The sequence below is a fragment of the Phyllobates terribilis genome, unplaced genomic scaffold (assembly GCF_046119375.1).
Source record: "Phyllobates terribilis strain yellow unplaced genomic scaffold, ASM4611937v1 Scaffold_4__5_contigs__length_816908805, whole genome shotgun sequence".
Taxonomy (NCBI): domain Eukaryota; kingdom Metazoa; phylum Chordata; class Amphibia; order Anura; family Dendrobatidae; genus Phyllobates; species Phyllobates terribilis.
Genome location: NW_027362764.1, coordinates 678,213,361 through 678,219,360, shown reverse-complemented (window position 1 = coordinate 678,219,360; position 6,000 = coordinate 678,213,361). Strand labels below are relative to the sequence as shown.

General features: G+C 40.3%; 2 pseudogenes; both read right to left on the bottom strand.

The window, feature by feature from the left end:
• Positions 1-2,011: 2,011 nt before the first annotated feature.
• LOC141270232 (5S ribosomal RNA) lies at positions 2,012-2,118 on the bottom strand (annotated as a pseudogene).
• Positions 2,119-3,059: 941 nt separating this feature from the next.
• Positions 3,060-3,179, bottom strand: LOC141267642 (5S ribosomal RNA; annotated as a pseudogene).
• Between the last annotated feature and the right edge of the window lie 2,821 nt (positions 3,180-6,000).

Here is a 6,000-nt window from a genome sequence, read left to right as displayed (position 1 = left end):
AATGAATGAATTGTTGTGTTTACTCAGAAAATGTAAACATTTTTTTCCTTAGCAATATATATTTAATGAAGCAATACTCTTGTATTAGACATTACTTTATTAAATATTAATATGTTTTCTCAATTGAGAAATTGAACGCAAATAAAATCAAATGAGAATTAAAAAATTAAAAAATAGAAAAATAAGAAGTATAAAGTAAGAAATAAAAGAAATCTACATATATATATTTCTATATTTCTTTAATAATTATTATTTCTTGATTTAACTAATAGTGAATAAGGGCAACCACACATCAAAATGGTTTACAAAGCAAATTTATATTTAGAATAATTTTCCACATGATAATATTCTTGAATAACTATAATATTATTTTTAATGGTTACCTAAATAGGTACACACCTCTCTTTAGTCAAATCTATGCTACTCATCGATATGAAATTTATGCACAATATTTCTAGAAGAATAATTATTTTTAATTTGGTTCTGATATATACATAAATTTTATAAAATAATATTTTTGGTATTAAGGGGGAAAATGTGTTTTTGATCCTGATTACATAATCAATTTTTGATCAATACTTATTTTCCACACATTTTAATAAAGAAGAAATAATAATAAGGTACTATGGTTTAATTAAGAAGGGTATTACATGCAAAGTTGCATAATTTAATATTTTTTGGTGGTACAAGGTTATGACAAATATGAAATCATCCAGATAATGGAGATATAAGGGTATTTTTTATGGAGAATATAACTACTCTGCATTTGTCATTAAAATTTAAAGGCCTTATTTTTATTCTTATTTTTACTCTTAATTTTATTTTTCATTTTTAAAATTTTATTCTTACTTTATACTTCTTATTTTTCTATTTTTAAATTTTTTAATTCTCATTTGATTTTATTTGAGTTCAATTTCTCAATTGAGAAAACACATTAATATTTAATAAAGTAATGTCTAATACAAGAGTATTGCTTCATTAAATATATATTGCTAAGGAAAAAAATGTTTACATTTTCTGAGTAAACACAACAATTCATTCATTCATTTATTCATTCATTCATTCATTCATACATTCATATATTTATTCATTTTGGTTCAGGAGTATACATTCTTTGATATTATTGGTTTAATAAAGATATAAAAACTTGTTTTTTCAAAATACACTGACACCTATGGGTTGGAAAAGGTAATTACACCTATGACATAAAAATGTTCTATCATATGGAGAACTTGATTGATAATGAATTATTATCTATTATTGTTTATTATTCCAAACATAATTTATTTTAATATTTTGATAATAATTAGATGGATATTACTGATTGCTATGGTACGCTGTGATATTATCAGATGAGATCGGGCGTATCCAAGGTGGTATGGCCAGTAGAAGCTGCTGGATCCATCGCCCGGCCAGCCTTTCTCAGGATCGCTTGGTGGCGAGCAATCTGGCCGTGACGGTGCGGGCTCCGAAGGGTCCATGCAAAGTCTGTGCCGTCCCTACAGGTGTGGTTTGTTTAGCAGTGATTCACCCGCCGCATCAGGTGTCTTCAAAAATGGCTCGGCGCAGGGTCTCCTGCAGGCTAAACCCTTTATCGCGTTAATGTGACTGAAAGAGCAAGCTGGACCCGTAACTTGGGGGCGGAGCAAGACGTCCAGGGGTGAATGAAGGAAGAGGGTGAGATGGTTGCCAGTGACTTTGAGCTGCTCTTCAGAGGGGAGGGTCGTGTTGCCTGCAAAGGTCTTCTGCTTGGGGTTACCAGTGGTTGCCTCCAGACACGTGGGAGACGCTGGTCCTGGTGAAAAGGAGCCTAGTATTAAAAGTAAAGAAGCAACAATGCTGGAGGCCCACGGTGATCAAAAGGATGCTGGTATTTTGCAGAGATGAAATAGCGCAAGAGAGAAAGCAAATGAAAAAAAGAAAAGAGAATGAATGTGTGCACTTGTGAAAGGGAATGGAAAAAAGGCATAGAAGAGAGTGCCACCTGTTGGTGGAAGGAAAAAAAAGCAAAAGCCTACAGAACCTGGTATTCCCATCCAAGTACTAACCAGGCCTAACCCTGCTTAGCTTCTGAAATCAGACGAGATCAGGCGTGTTCAGTGTGGTGTGGCCGTAGGCAGAGACAAGGCTCTCACTTGCTGCTTTTCTACTTTGAAGTCTGGCTGCCAGCTGCCCTTTCCAGTGCTCAGCAAGACCAGGTCATTTTGTGCTTTCCCTTCTCTTCAATTTTTTTGCTGGATTCCTTAAAAGGTCTTGTAGACACAATGTCCCACTCAGAGCCGCTGAGCTCACTGATCGGCTGCAGCACTGTCGACGGAACGTCAGCTTCACGGCCAATGCCACAGGCCGGGAGCAGAGGCGAGACTCACCGGTAGACCCGGGTAGGGTGAGTAGAGAGTGGTTAGTTGCTTTCTAATAGCCTGCAGCCGGGGATTAACTTTTAATGAAAGGGAACAATCCCTTTGCCTGTCTGCAGCGCGCCACACCTAGGAAGCGCACTATCACACACAAGCCAGCATGCACACGTGCTCGCACGTGACAACACCCCCTATCTGCCTCTACAAGCTCTCCGTCACCATGCGTCAGACTCTCCTGCCTGTTTTATGATTTCAGGGCCCAAGCAGGAATCACCCCCCCCTCCCCAATTCCTTTCGCACCTTCCTTGCCTTCCTTGCACTGAGGTTAGCTCTTTGTCAGCCGTCTGGCTTGGTTACACAAGCTTCTTTGCAGAGAAACATGTTACTTCTGCTGGCCCTCGCTAGGCAGCCGACATCCAAAACCTTCCCTGGGCACCTGCTGAAAGCCTGGCCCCTTCACGGCCCCGGGTGCTTTTAACACCATCATTTCCCCACGGAGAGCTGCGGAGTCAATAAGCACTCCTAGCCGTGGCAAGGATCTCGGTGTCAGGCCTGCGTGAAGGCGGCGGGGTAGCGTACTTAGCTGCCAACTGGCTCTGAGGCCTTGGGGCTTCCATCATCTAAATTACTTAAGGTCGGTGTCCGGCAAGGCGCCGTTTCATGCTAGCCGAGCTGGGCAGTAGGGCAAAACGTCATCAAAATGGTCTACAGCACCCGGTGTTCCCAGGAGGTATCCCATCCAAGTACTGTCTGAGCCCAGCCCTGCTTTGCTTCCGAGATCAGACGAGATCGGGCGTATCCAAGGTGGTATGGCCAGTAGACGCTGCTCGATCCATTGCCCGGCCAGCCTTTCTCAGAATCGCTTGGTGGCGAGCAATCTGGCCGTGACGGGGCGGGCTCCGAAGGATCCATGCAAAGGCTGTGCCATCCCTACAGGTGTGGTTTGTTTAGCAGTGATTCACCCGCCGCATCAGGTGTCTTCAAAAATGGCTCGGCGCAGGGTCTCCTGCAGGCTAAACCCTTCATCGCGGTAATGTGACAGAAAGAGCAAGCTGGACCCGTAACTTGGGGGCGGAGCGAGACGTCCAAGGGTGAATGAAGGAAGAGGGTGAGATGGTTGCCAGTGACTTTGAGCTGCTCTTCAGGGGGGAGGGTCATGTTGCCTGCAAAGGTCTTCTGCTTGGGGTTACCGGTGGTTGCCTCCAGCCACCCGGGAGACGCTGGTCCTGGTGAAAAGGAGCCTAGTATTAAAAGTAAATAAGCAACAATGCTGGAGGCCCACGGTGATAAGAAGGATGCTGGTATTTTGCAGAGATGAAATAGCGCAAGAGAGAAAGCAAATGAAAAAAAGAAAAGAGAATGAATGTGTGCACTTGTGAAAGGGAATGGAAAAATGCATAGAAGAGAGTGCCCCCTGCTGGTGGAGGGAAGGAAAAAGCAAAAGCCTACAGCACCTGGCATTCCCAGGCGGTCTCTGTTAAATTGTTAATTATGGAAATTCATTTGGAATGTTAATCGATAATCATTTTTCTTTGAGATCTATGCCTCAGCCATCGTGTCTAGTTGACATGCGCTATTTGTGTGTGTATTTTTTGTTCACTACCATATGTAGAACAGGTGTCCATACGACTGGCTATAAAAGCCCATGGTACAGAAAGGGGGGGCTCTCTTGCTCTGCCCACCCCACAAGACACAGAATCTTCATGCTGAGAAGCAGATGACATGTAGGCCTGGACACATGCTGGACAAAGACATGATTTACCAGCCAGGATCCAAGGAAAGATGGGTGAATCTCAACAATTAAGCTAATTATGGACAAATGGACAATTACTTTATAACTAATTATTGTATGTACCTGCTGCAATCTGATTCTTTTTAATGGACAATCCAAGAATAAATAGATACATTTTTTATAAGAATATCGTGATATTGATACTTTGAGAAGTCCTCAGTAGAAAAAAATAATACAGGAAGAGTATTATTTTACAATGGTGAGCCAGCCAGTCCTGTTTTTTTGTTTTTTAAATTAAGTAAGTGAATTTCTTCCGTGAACAAGGTGGGAGTCCTGACGAGCTGAACAGCTGTTGTTCACGTGTCAGTAAATTCACTATTTTGTCACGCGAAGCAGAAAGGACCTACAGACTGAGGAAAGACAGGAAGCAGAGGTAGTAACAAGGAACAGAATCACACAGGAAAAGAATCAGACGAACTGAAGACAGGACGTGCTGATAAAGAGAAGCCAAGGAATCTTAAGGTAAGCAAAATATGGATATAATTTCTTCTTTTGCTAAACAAAGTAATATTAATTTCAAAGTTAATGTAGGAGATGACATAGAAGTTTTGTGGCTCAGTTTATACAAAGAATGTGAATTGCAGAATTTACAGTTAACTTCTAAATTGGTAAATAGGGACAAACAGAAATTGAGAAATATTCTACATTTGGTATATTTTTTTCATAGTCTTGTGTTAGAGATTTCTAAGCAGGAAAATAGTGTAGAAGTGTCAGACGGTGATACTGATTCAGACTGTAATGTGGAAAATGAACAAGAAGTAAGACACGTGTCTGTAACTGAAGGTGACCTTGGGTCTGACCAAGAGACGGACATACAGAAACCTGAAATGGGAGGAGACATGACTGACATACGAGAAACCGACATACTAGGTGATGTGGGAGGAGACGTGAGTGACGTAGGAGGAACGGACGTACAAGAGCCACTAAAAATATCAGAGAATTCTGGAATTACCCAGGCTCAACTCCAAATTAAAATGAGGAAAAATTTGCTGAAATTATACAAAATCATGCAAAATATGATGTCAAAATCCATGCCTGTAGAAATTCAGAGACATTTGAGAGCTTCTCTGATAAGTTTGATTAATCCAATGAGGAGAGGAATCAATTATTTAAAATATGGATTCCTGTGACATTGTCCAGACGTTTACATTTAATGCCCTGTGAAAATGACTCTCCTAATGGATGGGAAAATGATTCGGACAGATTAAGATATTTGTTTTATTGTGTCACAAAGGATTTTCCCAACATAGAAGATCTGCAGAAACTAAGGATTGGTAGGAAGGAATGTACATATACATTCATGTCCATATTTGAACGGTTGTACAAAGCTCTCATCAAAAATGGAAAAGTACAACATATGATAACAACTTTTGTACAAAAATTCATATTCCTAAATTCAGTTTCCCAAGTTATGGCATCACAAAAAAATTCATTATTTGAATGTGCGCAGATGCTGGATTTTGTTAGAAAACATGAGAATCGTGAAAAGAAAATAAATCAAGCTAAATTTATAAAACCAGGAAAGGTAAAATCTTACCAAAAGCCAATATCAAACTCTCCTAGACTGAGTCATCCCCATAGTGAACTCTATCAAATACGCAGAAGATTACATATATGTTATAAGCCATATCAGCCAGTGCAAAGATCCATCTCTCCACAGAATGAGTTAATTCTCAGTCAGAACTGTGATTCTCTAAAAAGGAAAATGGCTGAAACTGATGGACAGAGACAGGTGAGACGACCAACTCACAGCGACGTCACTGAATGTGGACAGAAGAACAGGCAGTTCTCTGAGGTTTTGAAGGATGGAAAAATGTCTTTCCTAAATAGGGCATTCCTGGAGATATTTGA